General features: G+C 37.6%; 1 protein-coding gene across 1 annotated transcript in view; it reads right to left on the bottom strand.

Moving 5' to 3' along the window:
• The window catches only part of LOC134538600 (potassium voltage-gated channel protein eag), a 267,476-nt gene extending 251,623 nt beyond the window's left edge, over nt 1-15,853 (bottom strand). The window contains exon 1 of the mRNA XM_063380027.1: nt 15,543-15,853. The gene's annotated coding sequence lies outside the window, so the exon portion shown is untranslated. The remainder of the gene's footprint in view (nt 1-15,542) is intronic.
• Nucleotides 15,854-19,636: the final 3,783 nt, after the last annotated feature.

The following is a 19,636-nucleotide window of genomic DNA, read 5'->3' as shown; positions in this document are numbered from 1 at the left end:
AAAACATTGATGAAAAATTGCATGTTTTTTTTTAATTTTCAAATATTATTTACAGTTTTTTTTTTCAAATTTATTTTAAATAATTTGTTTAAATATAATCACGAATAATTGGTTTAAAAAGCCCGCCTTAATCTGTTTGATATTATAGAAGATTTTCTCGCACGGTGGTTGGCCGGTTCTCGCACGCTCGCCTCAGGTGGAACGTGACAATGAGTCATGCTTTTTCGTGCGTGCAGCCGGCGTTCATCGATTTATAAGACGTTATCACGTCAAAAAAAACATAAGCAGGCCATTTGTACGACTGTGTACGCGACCGGTGCGAAATCGGTTCGCAATTGAAATCTAACTGTTCATTTCAAACAACGAAAATCTGGGCGATGTATCCGACATCTGTTGGCGGTGTAAGCAAGAAACTATATCAACTACCAAATGATTATCCCGTGACATCTGACCAGCAATTTGTGAGCACAGTTTTCCAACATATAAATAAGGGTTATATAAAATCTTTAGTTAATCATTCTAACCACGACACTTCATTTTTATTTGCAATTTTTTGTTAGTGATATATAAGTAATAGCATGAATTAATTTTTAAAGCAGGAATCACAACTGAGCATTGTAATATCTCGACGGTTTCTTGCCACAATATGATTTATAAATATAAACAGTTTTCTAGTCCCGCCGAAATGGCTTCCTACTCCACTCTCATCGGCTGTTGCTCCATGCGTCCGTAACAAAAATAAAATATATATTCATTTTCCTTCGGTATGCACGACAGTCCTGTGCGCTGTTGTGAATCAGAAGGTTCGAAAACATGGCGGTCAAATCTTGTGCGCATAAAACTTTCCGTTGATATAAATATCTGGCTTATTTCAATAAAATATTTATTTTTTTCTGGCTTTCAAAATTTTGCTTTAAATACAGGCATTATGTTACAGCTAAATTAACTATCTTTATTTTATTACTAGAGACCTGTAAAATTCGCGGATTCATTTCGCGATAGGATAGAGTCAAAATACTTTTGACATTATTTTGCTTCAGTGATTGGGCCACAGTTTATCTGAAGGACTCTGGGCCAATGAAAAATCTTTAACTGAAGAATTAGCGAATCACGATCATTCCAGTCAACAGGTGTTACGAGTTGGTAACCAATCAGCAGATGTAATTTGCACGAGTGCGTAGAGGATCATGGAGTCTATCCATTAGGGATTTAAAATCGCAAATTTTACAGGTCTCTATTACTGAGGGTTTTTTTCCCTCTCTATTCTAATGACAGTGCACACTTGTTTTTCCTGTCTGTATAAATTTAAAATGCACACAGCTTAAATTTCCACCAACATGTTAATTAATTGACCTGATTATCTCTTATAAATAGACGTACGGTAATTTCGTGGACTCGTTTGGTCGCGAGCTATAATGCAAAACTTCGCATTCTCTCACTATGTTCCTGATTGGACCGCAGTTATTAAGATACGCCCCTTTACTACCGTGAGCTGACGATGTCTAGATACCGGAAAATATTCGCGGTTTCATTTTGTGACGGGCCTTGAATCCAAATGCGTTTAATTTTTTGCGACTTCCGCTTTGGACCACAGGTTATCTGAAGGACCCTGATCCAACGAATAAACCTCAACGAAAGACATATCGAATCACACGACTCCCAAGTAACAGGTCTAACAATCTGGTAGCCAGTGAGCAGGTGTAATTTTCTCGAGTACGTACAGGATCGTGAAGTCTATCCTAGAGGTGTTTGAAACAGCGAATTCTTCCAGTCCCTGCCGATCCGCATGGACTGAAAAATTTCGCGGTTTAAACTACCTCTAGAATAGATTCCACAATACTCTGTGCACTCGGGCTAATTACACCTGCTCATCGGCTAATCACTCGTGAGACCTATTAACTAGGAGGCTTGTGATTCGAAAGATTTTTGTTTGAGGGTTATTAACTGGCTCAGAGTCCTTCAGGTAAACTGTGGTCCAATACTGAAGCAGCAAAAAATTCAAACAAAATTGGATTCTAGCCTATTGCGAAATGAAACCGCGAATTTTTCAGATCTCTGCGGATCGGTAGGAACAGGAAAAATTGGCAAATTGGCGTATTCATTTCGTTACAATGTTATAATTGAAGAACGTTGACCTTTATACCGCTTCTTTGATTGGCCCTCAATTTGTTTCAAGGGTTCTGGGCCAATGTAAAACACTGAACAAAAGCAGTATCCTAGTAAGCACGTCCCGCAAGCCACACTAAACTCATTAGTAGAGACCGGAAAAATTCGCGGATTCATTTCGTGATAGACTAGAATCCAAAAACGTTTGCCTTTTTACTGCATCAGTGATTGGGCCACAGTTTATCTTAATGAAATTTGACCAATTAAGAACCTTAAACAAAAGAAGTATCGAATCACTAGCTTCCCAGTTAACTGGTGTCACGTGTCAGTAGCCAATGAGCAAATGTAATTTTCCCGCGTGCATAGAGGATCATGGAGTATATCCTACGGGTCATTGAACTCGCGAATTTTTCCGGTCTCTACTCATTAGTAAATGAGCAGTGGTGTTTGTCCGATATCTTACAGCAGTCCCATCTTTAAAGTCGTTCATTGAATCCGCGAAATTTTTCCAGTCTCTCCGGGATATGATGTAAGTTGCAGAAACACATAGCAGTTTTTTTTTGGCGTGCGAGAGAGCCTGTTGTGTTCACCCATGCTGTCGTCGTTGTGTGTGTCCAAGGTTTAGTTTTTTGTCTGAATGCACTGTTCTTGTTGCAAATGTCAGATCGTTGCCAACCCAATGTGGGCTGTTATATATATATATATATATATATATATATATATATATATATATATACATTTATATACACATATATACATATATCTTTATATATATATATTTCTTGTGTGCGTGTGTATGTCACTGAACTCCTCCTAGACGGCTGGACCGATTTTGATGAAATTTTTTGTGAGTTCACGGGGATTCGAGGATGGTTTAGATTCACAATTGGATATTTTATCTCGATTCTGAGTTAAGAAAAAACTAAAAAAAAAACACTCTTTAAAAGCAAAAAAACCAAGCATTGTTGATAATTAGCCTCCATGGCAACGGGCTTTTGCATTGTTGTTGCCTTCTGCGTGAACATGGGAAAGGTTTTTGGTAACGGCAGTGGCGTGCCCAAGAGGAGGGGTATGTATAATGAGAAGATACAAAATGTCCAGCGTAGAAATACTTACCGCCATATCCATATCTCACAAAAAGTACATTTGGGCAGGACAATGTCTGTCGGGTCCGCTAGAAATATATATATATATGTAGAAAGATATATAGAGAGATAGAGATATAAATAGAAAGATAGAGAGAGTTTTAGAGATATACATAGAGAGATAGAGAATTAGAGAGATAAAGAGAGATTCTTAGTATACGTTTAAAAAATTAAAAAATTAAGGCATTGCAACGCATGCCGGGCATTATCTAGTATATGTATATATCCTCACACACACCTGACTTTCTACGCACGTGATATTATATTTCACATCAGCTATTGTTTGCAAAAAAAAAACGAATACTCAAAAATATATTGTCACTACTATACCTCTTAAATTCAATATACCTATATATATATATATATATATATATATATATATATATAAAATTCCCGCTGAATGTTCTGTGGGAAGATATTGTGGTCTGCTGGCCGTTTCAACGTAAGTTTTAATATTTGTTGTGCGTGCCTCTCTGTGGTAGAATTCCCAAACAATAAAGTTCTCAAAATCGCTTACTTATCACTTGCTTTTGGTCCAGCGAGTATGGTTGTTGAAGACTGGATAGCACGCAAACAGCGCGTAAATAGCACAGTTTTTGCAAAGAAGACGAAGCTATACTTGCACATAAAATACAGCTGTTTGCCATATTCAGAATATTAATTTTGTCCACTTCATTTAATTCCATTGAAATTTTTTAAGTTTTAAACGTTTTAATTTGCTTGGCTATTTTTAAGTAGAGCAGCTGTTTACCTAAATTGGAGCCTTAAATTTTGTAGTTTTTTTTTGGTTTTAACGACTTTGATTAACAAATAATGGTCTCCCGAATCAAATACCTCATCAAAATTATTTTCAATTTTTATCTTATTTTCACTGACGTGCTGGTGTTCATTTACCTCGAACACTAACAAGAGCTCAGACCATATCAACGTTATAAGTTGCTACAAAAAAATTAACTCACCGTATTGTTATCACATCTCTAGAGACTGGAAAAATTCGTGAGTTCAGTGACCTCCAGGATAGACTCCATGATCCTCTGCCTACTTGGACAAACGGCGCCTGTTCATTGGGTGCTGAATTTTGAGGCGTCTCAAGTGGGTAACTTGTGATTGGATACTTTTTTTATTGATTGTCTCTAATTGGCCAAGAGTCCTACATACTAACAGTGAACCAATAGCAGAAGCAGCACAACGGTATAAATATTTGAATTTTAACATATCACAAAATGAACCCGCGAATTTTTCCGGTCTCTACACATCTCGTATATAGTATTGTTTATTTTTCGTGAAAATAATCCGTGACCAGCTGAGAGTTAAAAAAAAAACGTAGCGTCGCATGTTTCGTGATTGAGCGAGTTTCTTTCAGGTTCATGTCTGCTGACAGCATGCAAATCGTAGGAACTCATTGCGGAAGCAAACACGACCTGAATTGCTTCCCTTGCAGACGGCCACCGATTACAAAGGAGCAATCATCAGCGCAGGCATAGCTTACCGTCCGATGGGCGTTCAGAAAATACATTCCCCTACGTACAGGATATGAACTTCGACTACGTGGCGTGATAAAATAAAAGGTGAAATTTTTTTTTAGGGCAGCAGCAGCTGACAATGTATCGATTGAAGTATTAAGCTCGATGGATTGATCAGTTGAGGTATTCAGTCAAGCTTGAACAAGTTGCAACCTGTCAGTCGGCTTCCAGAGCCGGAATAAGTTGAGGTCGTGTTTACCGCGTCTGTCGCGCGTCGTGGATGGACACCCGGAAATTTCGCAGTTTCGTCTGACCTCCGGCTCGTCAAAGGTGTGCTCAACCAAAGTTTCCTTTCCCCATTTGTAGAGACTTGTAAAATTCGCGATTTCAAAATCCCTAAAGGATAGACTCTATGATCCTCTACGCACTCGTGCAAATTACATCCGCTGATTGGTTACCGACTCGTAACACCTGTTGACTGGAATGATCGTGATTCGCTAATTCTTCCGTTAAAGAGTTTTCATTGGCCCAGACTCCTTCAGATAAACTGTGGCCCAATCACTGAAGCAAAATAATGTCAAAAGTATTTGGACTATATCCTATCGCGAAATGAATCCGCAAATTTTACAGGTCTCTACCCATTTGTTGATTTCTTAGAGAGAAAATTTTTATCATTGTTAATTGGCGCTACATGATTCGATTACTTCTCTCCTGGCTGGGCATTGTGGAGGATTGTGTCCAGATAACTGCGGTCCAATCATGAACACAGTGCGAGAGTTTGAATGTTTTCATTCTAGCTTACGACCAAACGAATGCGCGATAGCTCCGTAGCTCCTATCATGGATTTCGAAAGAAAAAAAACAGCGTTACTATTAAATTTAGTTTTTGAAACGGAGGCCAGAAAGATGGGAAACGTTTTGACCCCATTTCCGACATTGAGAGGACCACGACGGAGCAGCTGTAGGACTTTCCGAGAAACCTTCCAGAAATTCTTCCAGTCATGGAACCAGCATTGGGAAGGTGCGCGTCGCTAGCCAAGGAGAGTACCTTGTTGGTAGAGACCGGAAAAATTCACGAATTCATTTCGCGATAGGCTAATATACAAATAGTTATACCTCAGTGCTGCCTCTGCTATTGGTTCACAACTCACCTGGATGACTCTGGGCCAATGAGAAACGCCCAACCAAAGCTACATCGAATCACAGGCTGCTACGTTGGGACGTCTCACATTACAGCAGCCAACGAGTGGGTGACATTTGACCGAGTGTACGTAGAACTATGGAGTTCATCCTACAGGTTATTGAACCCGCGAATTTTTCCGGTCCCTGCTTGGTAATAAAATGATACATCATGTTTTTTTAACACACCTCGTGCCTAATTTGAAGGACATTACCGAAACTATTCCCACAGTTCTTTGTGAACTAAGAATTTTTTTTTAATGTTGGTAACGTGTGACCGAGTGAATCGTGCGGGACGGAAGCAGAGGCACATCCGGGGCTGGACGAGGGAACGACTCTATGCGCGGGCGCGCGTTGTAAACCGGACAGTTTCCCTTCGCAAGTATTCGTCCGCGAGGGCGTAAGTGCTCACTGTAAACCCGGCTTAGCGGCTCCGCGGAGATGCGGCAGTAAAAACATCCAAGCACAGTGCTCTGCGCGCACGCCATTGGGGTGGCTGGAGTAGCCACTCGAAATGACTGTCGTTCCAGCCCGGATTATTTTTTTTTATTATTATTACTAACCGAGTATACAGTTGCAAAAAAATTGCTCGTGTCTCTTGATTTTGGGACGGGAAGACAAAAATATACACGAGTTATTTACGTGACAACGTCTAATAAATCGATGAACGCCTGCTGCACGCACGAAAAAGTTTCCCGTAACGCACATTGTCCCGTTACGCCGTGTCCCGTTACGCTCATTGTACGCTTGCGCCGCACTTCCGCTCGATTGGAACAACCATCGATTTGAATTTTTCGAGGCACATTAAACTTGAAACACTCCCATTCGTTTCCTACTTTTCCTATCCTTAACAGAATAACACAGATTGGAAGATGTTAAATAGCAAACATGTATAAAAGTTATAGTTAAAATAATCTCTTCCTTAAAGTAATAATCATATTTAAATTAATGAGTGCAAATAAAAGTAAATTTATCAATTAAATTGTAGATTTCATTTCACTCCTTTTTATCCATACAAAATAGTGATAATTCAATAAAAATGATTCAATTTTATTCATAAAAGTATGCAATCATTTCATCAATGTTTTGTTATGACGTTGTTACGTTAAACTATCGTCCGTAAACCGACTTTACAGACGATTTTTTTTTACGATAGAAAAATCTTTCAAAAGCATCATCCCGAGTCTTCTTTCAGAAAGAAAAAAAATCAATTAAATCATTTAAGCTAGTCGTAGACACCGGAAAAATTTCGCGGAATCATTTCGAGACAGAAAATGAATTCAAACTCGTGCACATTCGTGCTGTTTCAGTGATTGGACCCCACAGTTTGCCTGAAGGGCTCCTGAGCCAATGAATTACCCGTCAACGAAAGACGTCTCGGATCAATAAGTAGAGACCGGGAAAATTCGCGGATTCATTCGGCGATAAGCTAGAAGTCAAATACATATACCTTTTATATGATTTTGCTATTGGCTTACTGTTCATCTGGACGAATCTCAACCATTTATAAACCTCCAACCAAAGAAGGATCGAATCACAGACAAACCAGCTGAGACGACTTACAAGTCGGCAGCCAATGAACTTGCGTTATTTGCCCGAGTGTACAGTGGTATGTGCAGTCTATCCTGAAGGCCATTTAAACCGCGAATTTTTCCGGTCTCTATCAATAAGCATCCCAGTTAACAGTTCTGACGAGCCGGTAGCCAATCAGCGGGTGTGACACACACGAGGATCGTGGAGTCTATGATGGAGGTCACGGAAACCGGGAGTTATTCCAGTCCCTAGAGATTCCTAGACATCGAAGTCATTAAAGAACGATATTGAATAATATGAGATGCTCAAGTAGCAGTGATGGGAGGACCCCGAGGATAAAATAACCTACTGGCGCAAGCAATAAACGCCATGTTTCATACTTGCGACCCCCACTGTGTTCTAACCGGGAATCGCTATTTAAAAATAAATTGCATTTTTACGTTTCCTAGTTCACTGTAAACTGCAAAAAAATATTTTGTTAACGTTTTAAACATGCAATTGTATTTAAATAACCTTTATACTGAATTCTTCATAAATCCAACATATATATATTTATATATGTATAATTTTTTAGACAAAAGTTATATGTATAAAAAAATTAATTTTCTTTTATGGATAGCTAGAGGCATGCATATTTTGTGAAAAGATTCCGAGACTAGCTGAAAGTTAAAACACTGTAGCATCGTCTGTGTTTCGTGATTGGGTGTGTTTCATTCAGGTACATGTTGATTGTTACAACACCGATCACAGTAAATCAGTGCGGAAGCAAACGCGTCCGAAGTGGCTCATTAAAATAAGGTAACGACTTTTCTTGCAGACGGCCGCCAATCACATGGAAGAAACAGCTGGTGCGGGTATACCTTGTTGCAGTTTAATAGGCGTTGAGATATATATTTTTTCGCGAAAAATGCCTGCTCCTGTGGATAAATTATCATAACATTTCAATGTCTACATTGGCCTGAATATCAAGTTTGGAAACTTACCAATTTTTTTTGACGTGATAATGTCTTATAAATCGATGAACGCCGGCTGTACGCACGAAACATTGTCACGTTCCGCCTGAGCCGAGCGTACAAGAACCGGCCAACCACCGTGCGAGAAAAATCTTCTATAATATCAAAACAGGTTAAGGCGGGCTTTTTGACTAATTGTTCGTGATTATATTCAAACAAATTATTTAAATTAAATTTTGCAAAAAAACTGTAAATAATATTTGAAAATTAAAAAGTAAGCAATTTTTCATCAATGTTTTCTTATGACGTTATCACGTAAAACTATCCGGTGCGCATCATTTGACCTAAAAGTCATATCTCCTAAACGTCACTTGACATAAAATTTAAAATAATCCTTCAGTCATTTGACCTAAAAGTTATATCTCCTAAACATCACTTGACCTAAAAGTCACTTGGCCTAAAAGTTAGTTGCCCTATAAGTCATTTGACCTAAAAGGCATTTGTCCTAAAAGTCATATCTCCTAAACGTCACTTGGCCTAAAAGTCACTTGGCCTAAAAGTCAGTTGCCCTAAAAGTCATTCGACCTAACAGGCATTCAGCCGAAATTCATTTTAGGTCGAATGACTTTAGGGCAAGTGGAGTGTACTCAAATTATCGTCCGTAAACCGACTTTCCAGACAACCCCCATTTTTTTACAGTGTAACGCTGAACTACTTCGTCTATTCCGAGAACAACCCACGTTTCAGATAAACGTGTTTGAATCGATTGTGTCAGCAGGTGCTCGTACCTGGGAACTGTTTTATGTCCTGGCCGTTCTCTTTGCCCGAAACAGTGCATGGATAGTGGGACTCTGGTTGCAAAGGCGCGTGGCACAGTGAAGTGTGCCATAATAAAGTTATCATCTCTGAAGATTGGCGTCCCAGTTTTGCTGATGAGTAGCGTTAATGTAAACCGAGATTGTGCAATCTATGGGACCTTAAAATCAAAATTTCCCGTTTCTCATGTGTATGTCCTGGCAGATTTGAAACTCAGTGATGTTCCTTATGTTATGAATGTGTTTAGCCCGGGCAACGCCGAGTAGCTACATACACCAGAAAATTCTATCAATAAATATGAGCTAAGCATGGCTATAAACACACACAACATTACAAACGCTATTATAATTGTATTAAAATTTCATAAAATTATATATTAAATGTTTCTTCCAATACTATCTTGATCTTTCAACTACCTTCTAAAATTATTATCTTGATATTCTACGGTTTCACTGGTACTTCATTTTTCATGCCAATTATCTTCGGTTTTTATTATTCAACTGCGTTGACCTAGATGGTATTTCTTCCTCCCTTTATTTTGGTCTACAAGCCACCGATTGACTGGCCCGCAGTCGTAGACGGGAATTTCCAAACAATGTGATCCAATCTACCTCGCGACCAAAAGTGTCCGATAGATTTCCGATTGCCTTTTTATTTGTGTACACGTGTCCTAGTACCAAAAAAAAATGGTTGAGTGTACTTATGAACGCGCGTTAGAAGGTATACTTTCTTAGCGTAATAAAAAATCTAACTTTAATTTTGCCTGAAAATAATTAATAGAAATAAAATAATAAAAGGACCGGAGTGATATATATATAAGGTAGGTGAAGAATCAATTCAATCAAAAAAATTAAATAAAATTTCGGCATTTTATATTTATATAAACACTTGTAAGAAATTATTTTTTTATTTAGTAAAATAATCTAGATAAAATTAGTTAATAACGAAAATTAATATTTTTTTAATTTCATTTATTTTTTAAATATTATTGTAACAATTCATCATTTATATCGAAAATAAATTATACATACGGTAACATAGCCTCGCTTACATAAATACACTTTAAAATAGGTTAATAAGCACAATTTCTATCACTAATATTCACAATAAAAGGTTTCATTTAATTATATGGATCCGTATTAAACATCAATCATATACGTTTAAGATTTAAAAGCACACACACATATATATGTATGTGTGTGAGTAGCCTTTTTTTATCCTGTGGAAATTTCGTATCGTGGTGCACGCGCAAGTAAAAATATTCACTGTCGTCATTTTTTTTCCATAACGCCCCATAAAGAAGTATAACCTCAAAACTAACTCAAATTTCGCGGGTCTCCAGATGCCGAACCTCTGCTAGTGCAGCGACCGTCCGTAACTCAGCGCCACCGAAGACAAGGGAGGGGGGGGCGATTGTGGGGTTGCCTATCAGAGACGCTGTGATAACCCCATGAGTAATTAAGCACCGGTGCGCGCACGCAGCGCGCTCTATCGCCTTCCGTGTCGTATCAGGGGATGATCAACCACGTCGTTTAATTGATCACATCCTCTCCCACACAGAACAACAAAAAAAAATACTTTTACCAAAAAAATTCATTGGTAGGGACCGGAAAAATTTTCTGGTTCAATGACCTCTAGGATGAACTCCATAGTTCTACGTACACTCGGTCAAATGCCACCCACTCATTGGCTGTGCTGTCTTGTGAGACGTTCCAGCATAGCAGCCTGTGATTCGATAAAGCTTTGGTCAGGTGTTTCTCATTGGCCCAGAGTCATCCAGGTGAGTTGTGAACCAATAGCAGAAGCAGCACTGAGGTATAACGATTTGTATTTTAGCCTATCGCGAAATGAATTCGCGAATTTTTCCGGTCTGTACTCATTGGCTACTGACTCGTTAGACCTGTTAACTGGGTTGTATGTGGTTTATAGAAACCAAAAAAAAATCGCGTTTTCTTTTCACATTACGCTAGAATCAAAATTCCGTTAATATTTTTGCTGATTCTGTGATTGTACCACTGTCTGTCTATAGGACTCTGAGTTAATTTAATAACCTTCAACAAAAGAAGACACTTCGAATCACAAGCACTCCAGTCAACAGTTGTCACGAGGCAGTAGCCAATGAGCTTGTGTGATATTCCCGAATACATAGAGGGGTGTGGAATCTATCCTAGAAGTGAATGTTTCTAGTCCCCAGTAATTCAATACTTTTTTGTTGACGGTTTATCTCTAGCTCAAAGTTATTTATATTAATTGTGGTCCAATAACCGAAACAGCAAATAAGTAAATAAGTTTGGATTCTAGCCTATCACTAGGGACTGAAAAAATTCGCGGATTCATTGAACTCTTAAGACAGACTACACGATCCTCTATGTGCTCGGAAAAATTACACCAGCACATTCATTGGTTACTGACTTGTGATACCTATTATCTGGGAGGCTTGTGATTCTGTACTTATTTCGTTGAGGGTTATTCATTGGCTCAGAGAAAACTGTGGTCCAGTCATGAATCAGCAAAAAGTTAAACACATTTGAATTCTAGCCTATCACGAAATGAATCCGGGAGTTTTTTCCTGTCTCTAGTTATCTAACCTCTAAATTCCGCGGATTATTTTTGTCGCAAATTTGACTGCAAACACGTATACCTTGACATCACTTTGATGATTGGATCACAATCGTTTGAACACCTCCCTCTACGACCGTGGGCCAGTAGACTACCAGCTAACAGTAGAGTGGCCGAATCACATGGACCCACTTCAAAGAAGGGGCGGTTATACAGTAATAAATCAAGAAATAGGAAAGCATTTGTGAATAGAGTATATATCGGACTGTTAATTCTAGCCTGATTCCAAATGAATCAGAAAAATTTCAGAGTCTATGATTTAAAAACTGCTGAAACCAAAATGATGTCTTTCATTTTATACTTTCCCCCCTTAATTATGTATAATTGTATACACTACTTGTTGTGTATATATATTTATGTTAAATATGATTTGAAGTAAATATTTATCAAACTTTTTTACTATTGTTTCTTCAGCGGCTAAATATTTCGCAACAGGACTTGCAGTTACTGAGAGCTAATGGACCCCAAACAAAACTGTTAATGCTGCGTAGAAGGTTTGGCTTTGATGGAAGGCTAAACTGTTAAACTGTAAACCATCACTGTTTACCAAACATGTTCCCCTCGCAGCAGCCACCTTTATTCACATACTCACAATCGATTCTTCGCAAACCAACTGATTTGTCACCAGCATATAATTTTTTTAAACACAATGTGTCTACGACTTATAATAGGACCATCGTTTTCAATAGTTAAATCTACTATCTTTAACAACTGTCGTAAAGAAATCCTTAAAGGTATTCGATCATAGCCTATTAAAAATATTACCTAAAATATGCATGAAATCTTTAGTATTTGAGGCAAGAACTATATCTTCAGAGACTCCTAATTCATTAACAGTGACAATTATGAAAAATGATGTGCATACACATATACAAGATGAGTCTTAATTTGAACGACAGAATTTTAAAGCATGCTCATCTCAAAATTTTATGGTGAAAAAGTTATGTCCCATCGTATTAATAGGAATAACGAAGAATATATAAGCTGTTTAACTATGAACATGAATATATATATTATAAGTATGAGTGTAATGTTCTTATTTACACATAACTGTCCACTCAAATTTTTTTTATTTTATCACTAATATAATTTATTTCACTACTTATTTCAAATGTACAGAAATACTTCTAAAAAAACCTTTTGGTATCCGTAGTTTTGGAATGTTCCTGACACACTATTCCCTGTTTGTGAACCATTAATATCTAAATAATGATGAGACAATATGAAATTAACTTTCATAGTTTTTAGCCACACGTTTTCTATAATATATTTTAATATTTATTATTAGGTTTATTCATATGCAAGGTTTTTTAAGATTACTGAAATCCTGTTATTTAATTGTTAATTATTATACGTATTTATTATTGTTGCAAACATTTTATGATTTTTTTTTAAATGTATTATTTGTACTTTAACAAAATCCCTTTTATATTTACTTTAAAACGAGCATTAGAGTATTGCAATTATATATGAGCTTATTTATTATGTTTCTAAAACTAGGTTATGTGTAGAATTCAGTTATCAACTTTTAAGTTTTTAATTTAAAATAGCAAATATATTTTGTAATCACTCATAAAATTTCCTTCATCATTTGTCTTGAGATAAAACTATGTGAGGTGAATGAGTGAATTAAATTTATGTCTACCGTAGGATGCAAATGCAGTCATTGGGCACATGACTACTGTGTGTGTTCTATGGGAAACACACAATAGTGAGAATGATCAATACATCTACGGACAGAGCGACCAGCAATGTTTGATACTAATTTTCTTCACTGCACTTAAACACTCCCAGAGAATAATACCACGGTAAAATACCATCGGAAAAATAAATTGTTGTTGTTGTTTAACATAAGTCTTGAAGTATCTTACAAAAAAGGAGGTTTCATCATTGGAACTGTCTAAATCATTACATAGAAATCTCACGTTAAGATTAAGCTTATGGTGTTTCTTGTTTTTGTTTTCATATTACATACATCTTAATTAGAACACATCAACGTCTTAATTTTATTTGCAAAAACAAAAAATTTACGTATTTTTACCATAAATGGCAGCCAAGATTTTTAATTGTGGGCAATATTATTTGACTGTCAGATTATCACGGATAGAAAATCGTCACGATTACATAGTTTTATTCGTATTAACTTCAGTCGTGGTTAAATTTAAGAGAATTAATTTACTATACTCAGGTATTCGAATTTAATTACATGTTTAATATGCTGATATTTAAACTCTTAGAAAATACTATGTTATATATGTGAACTTATAATTAATGCATTCCCTTAAATAACAGTAGCACACTAACCAGTTCTTTGTCAAATATTTTAGATAAAATATTAAAAACAGCTCTTCTGAAATGTTATTATCTATGAACTGCAATGTTGTATAAAGCTAATAATCAAAATGTTATTTTCTAATAGAAAACTTTCAATATAATTGCACTAATGATTCAAATTGCGTGATAATTCAAACGTGGGCACGAAAAAAAAGCAATGGCAAGCAGTGTCTCTGAAAATCTTTGTTTATAAATTAATCGTTTATTTAGATATTGTATAATCTGACCACATTTATTTTCCACTTTGATTTTAATTTTATAATTTGAAATCATGTTTTCGTTAGCATGCATTCGAACACAGAAAACAAAACAAAAAATTAGCATAAATTAAATATGGTTAATTAGTCCTCCTTGCATTCCAACTAACTAGACCGTTTTAAAGCTGACTTATGGCGGATATTACTGTCAACGCCTGTTCAAACACCACCGTTTCAATACAAGTGGGCCAAGATCTAGAATTAAGTCTCCATGTGGGGAGAAGAAAATTGCTTACGATCCTGGACAAGTGGACAGACTGTGAACGATAAATTTTCTTAGTTTGATGTTTTTTTAATAAAATAATTTTTTTGTGTGGTGTTTACTAGTGTTAATTTCTTTTTAATTCGGTTGCTTATTTCAAAAAATAGTTACATTTATCTGGTTAAATATTATCTTAAATAGTTAATTTATGTTGTAATATTATCAGCATACATTTAAAACAACTAAATATTTATAACATGGGCAAAAAAAGGTGAAAATAAAAGTATACAAAGAAGTGTTACTTCAAAATCTTTGTTTAAATCTTATATTATCTGATATATATTTTTACTTTGATTTCATTTTACGTAGTCAGCGGTTTTTATTTTTTGCGACCATGCGTTCGAAGACGGTAAACATAAACTTAGCTTGAATAAAAGGATTTCATGAGGAAGACAAAAAATATATATTCTCATTGCAAAGACCATTAGTAGAACTGAATATAGATATTTTTTTTTTCAGTAAGTCACTTTAAACATTATATATATATAATTGTATATATGTATGTATGTATTAAACATAACCTCAACCTAGGAGCCAAGAAGCAATAAATAGGGACACCTGTATTTCGCGAATACATTTCGTGTCAAGGTATTTCACAAAATACTGTAGCTTTTCTCCTGTGGTTATTGGCTGAGGTCGGGGAGAGGTGTAGTCCCGCTCTTGACGGGGCCAATGAGAATGTGGTCACCGTACTGCTGCACCCTCACAATTTGCCACGACTCTTAGAAAAAAAGCTACAGTGTTTTTTTTTTTGTGAAATACCTTGACGTGAAATGAAATCGCAAAAATAAAAAGGTGTCCCTAGCCAATGAATAAGTCGAAGATCAAGAATTTAAAAAAAAAATTAGTGTTACGTATTCTCTGTGTCGCGCTTACCTTTCACAAAGGCTGCGTCATTGCGGCGGTACGGATCCCCGCCGCAAAGGGGAGAAGAAAAAAAAACAGTTGCGAGCGGACGAGCGAGGAACGACCGCGGTACACGAGTCTTGACGACGGATTCGTCACGGGGACTGGCGTAGAGGGGGGAGGGGCCGTACACACGCGCGAGGTACCGGCGTCGTTTCGAAAGTGTGCCCCCGACGCGCGATACTCCGGGCTTGTTTTTGAGCGGAGGGGGGGGGCTGAAAGGCGAAAAAGCTCCGCTTTCTTTTCCCGACCGCGGCCGGCAGGGTCGCCGCTGCGCTACTGCAGCGCCCGGCTGCGGCGGACGGTGGCAGCTCGCTTTCCCCCTCCCCTACTTCCCCTCCGCTACCCCTCCATCTCTTCCTCCCCTCCTTCCCCTACCCGCGGGCCGGACAAAGGTTCCTGCGCATGCGCAAGACCGGCGCATCGACCGCATCGCGCGATCATTGTCGCGCGCGGGAGCGCTGCAGCGCGTGACATCCCTCTTCCACCCTCCCGCCCTTCCTTCACCAACCCTTCCACCCTTCCCCTCCCTCCCTCCCTCCTTCGGCGAGGCTGCATTACTCGCCCGGAGCCCCGACGTATCCGGTCCGTCTTCCGTGAAATCACTGCGGTGGGCAAATATTTCCCCTTCCCTCCTCCAGAAGTGTGGATGCGATGACTCATCAGAGCGTAACGTCGCTTTATAAAGGCCCGTCTACAATGGCAATGTCCTAAACCGTGTCCGAAGGACACTCGTCGCCTGATTGGTCCACGTGACCCTCTGACGTCATGCGTCAAGTGGGCGAAGGTCCGAACCTACCTGGTCCGAAGACATTCGTCAGTTTGGAACTTTTTGTCCCAACCTGTGTACTTCGGACACAGAAAAAGAACAGGACACTCGCGATATTTGAATTTCCGGTTCCAGTTTGAAAACGTGGTGTTTTTTTGTTTTTTTTTTATTATTGAAGGAAATGGAAGGTGTTGTAAGTCAAGTAGAGCCAATTTGCCTTACTGAATAAATATATAATATTGAACTTCCACAACTTTTATAAGTTCAATCTCAAACTGCAAAGCATCAAAACAATAAACAAAAACTTTTGGTTTGGCACATTTACTGCGCTCTGGTGACAACTTTAGAAATCAATACATTCGGACATCGGACATCGCAATTGTGGACAGGGCAGTTTTCGGTGAGACAATGTGACGTCACTCACATTCGGATAAGGACACGGACCACGCACGGGTTCGGACTATTGTAGACGGGCTCTAAACCGTACGTCATCAAGACACAAACCTCGAGAACGGACAGCAAAAAATTAATTGCATGAACCGCGAGGAGAACTCGCACAAAAATCAGGCTGATGTCAAATGTTAAAGAATTTCCAGGTAGCACCGTGGAAGGAATTGAATTATGTCGGAATAAAAAACATAACCTCGGTAACGTGAAAATTTATTGTTCTCCTGTTGCAAATACACTTGTAATACGAAACTCGGACACGAAATTTAACGGTGAATTCTTTTAAGATAATTTTGAGCGTGCTAAATATACGCAAATTGTGTTTTTTAACTGTATTTCTGGACGCGAATCACTCGTAGTTCCCGCACCCGCCGCTAGAATTCGCTGTGGGAGCAGATACGTCGACTATCCAATCAGTAGATTTGCAGAGCGAAATTTTTAACTGCGTAATAAAACGGCTCCTATAAAAGCAAAAAATTAATTAATTAAGCTCCGTCTTGGGGCCCAAATTTAGAAGAGCAATTTTATTGAAATACTAATCATCTTGTTAAACTTTACTAAACAGTTATAACTATGAAGTTCCCATCTGTATTTGTGAACTTTGGTTCGCACCATCCGCCACAGATGGCAGCACCGTTGTCGTTACACATTTCCGTTCCCTGACTTCCCTCGCATTCACGAAATCACTCCCACCAAAATGCCGTATACCGAGAGCAAAGATGTTACACATCCTACTAATATTATAAACGCGAAAGTTTGTAAGTATGGATGGATTTTTGTTACTCTTTCACGTAAAAACTACTGAATGGATTTGAATGAAATTTGGCCTACAGCTAGCTTATAACCTGGATTAACACATAGACCCCATATTAATTCCAACCCTAAGGGAGTGAAAAGGTGATAATTTCGATTTATAACAGAAAAAATCATAGGTCATAGACATACAAATAGTTAGTGAATTTCATTTCTCTATGTCTGACACACGGTCATACAGATAGTAAGGTCTGGCAAATTAATATTTTTTCTCCTTGGTGAGACCAGTCCGCTTAGTGGAGCTCGCAGCGGCTAGCAAAATAAAGGCGCAAATAACTATTTTGTTCTTAACTTCGTCAATAGATAGAGTTGCCTGGAATTTTAAACGCACCATCGTTTGATGCGTTTGTCATGTCTTTAATTTTCGTTTTTTGTGTCGTATGCGTTCCTATACCATTCGTCCGATTGCGATGAAATTTTGGTGATTTGTTATGCGTATGCCCATGAAGGTTACTGAGACGGTATAGCTATTTTTCAATAGTTGGAGTACGAATTGTGTCAAAAAATGTGTTTATTTCATTTTATATAGCGGCACTTCGTCTGTTTTTGTTGTATAAGTGCGCACGCTTGACACAATTTATTTTATTTTAAAAGAGAGACAGAGATAGAGTGATATATATAGAGTGAGATAGAGACGGAGATATAAGTTGGATAGAGCGAGGTATAGAGAATGAAATGGGTTAGATAAAGAGATATACCTATAGATGTATATAGCCATATAGATACTTATATATTGAAGATATAGAGATAGTAGGAAGTGTATATATAGATATAAAGAGATAAATAGAGATAGAGAGATACATAGATGTATAAAGATGTAGATAGAGATAAATATATAGAGAGATGGATAGATGATTTGTATATGTGGAACTACTTCAAACATATTACAAAACAAAACTGAATGAGGCATTGCAATGCAGGCCGAGCATTAGCTAGATAATGGAATCTTTTCAATATTAGTAATCTCTTATTTTTCAGCTTTTTTCTATATTACTTTATAAAGTCTAAATTACATACAGACCAGGTAAATAACTATAAACTGGCAGAACAACGTCTGTCGGGATCTGAAAGTGATGTAAATTAATTTTCACACTTTACATTCAAATTAAGAATACAATTACTAACTACACCCTGTATTCAGCCCGGGCAACGCTGGGTATTGCAGCTAGTCGAAAATAAATGAATTACAACACAGACAAACTCAGTGAGCTGACAGCGATGAGTCAGTTCGAACGAGGACAGTAAATCCAGACAAACAACGACACGGGACGATCAGACGAACACAGCGATGGTACTAATGAGCATAACGAGGACAACACAATGACGACAGCGCATACGAATACAGTAAGGCTTCCTCTACAGTTGTGAAGTTTCGGGAACTGACATCTGCTCTCTTCATCAGACAGAAACATACTGATAGTAGACAATTTTTGACGTGACAACGTGTAATAAATCGATGAACGCCGGCTGCACGCACGAAAAAGTGTCCCGTTACGCACATTGTCTCGTTACGCTCATTGTACGCTTGCGCCGCATCTATATATCTTCCACTCGATTGAAACAACCATAGATTTGACTTTTTCGAGGCACATTTAACTTGAAACACTCCCATTCGTTTCCTACTTTTCCTATCATCGTCCTATCTTTAACAGAATAACACAGATTGGAAGAAGTTAAATAGAAAACATGTGTAAAAGTTATGGTTAAAATAATCTCTTCGTTAAAGTAATAAATATGTTTGAATTAATGAATGCAAATAAAAGTAAATTTATCAATTAAATTGTAGATGTAATTTCAGTCCTTCTTTATATCCATGCAAAATAGTGATAATTCAATTTAAAATGATTAAATTTTATTCATAAAACTATGCAATCAATTCATCAATGTTTTGTTATGACGTTATCACGTTAAACTATCGTCCGTAAACCGACTTTACAGACAACCAATTTTTTTCCTAACATAACTAAAAACTAAAGTTTTTGGGCCGAATCCTACACATGCAGGGTATTAACAATGCAGGAGAAGTAACATGCAT

This window comes from Bacillus rossius, chromosome 13, assembly GCF_032445375.1.
Source record: "Bacillus rossius redtenbacheri isolate Brsri chromosome 13, Brsri_v3, whole genome shotgun sequence".
In the NCBI taxonomy this organism is placed as follows: domain Eukaryota; kingdom Metazoa; phylum Arthropoda; class Insecta; order Phasmatodea; family Bacillidae; genus Bacillus; species Bacillus rossius.
The sequence above is the reverse complement of the archived record's forward strand: the minus strand, read 5'-3'. Positions and strand labels throughout refer to the sequence as shown.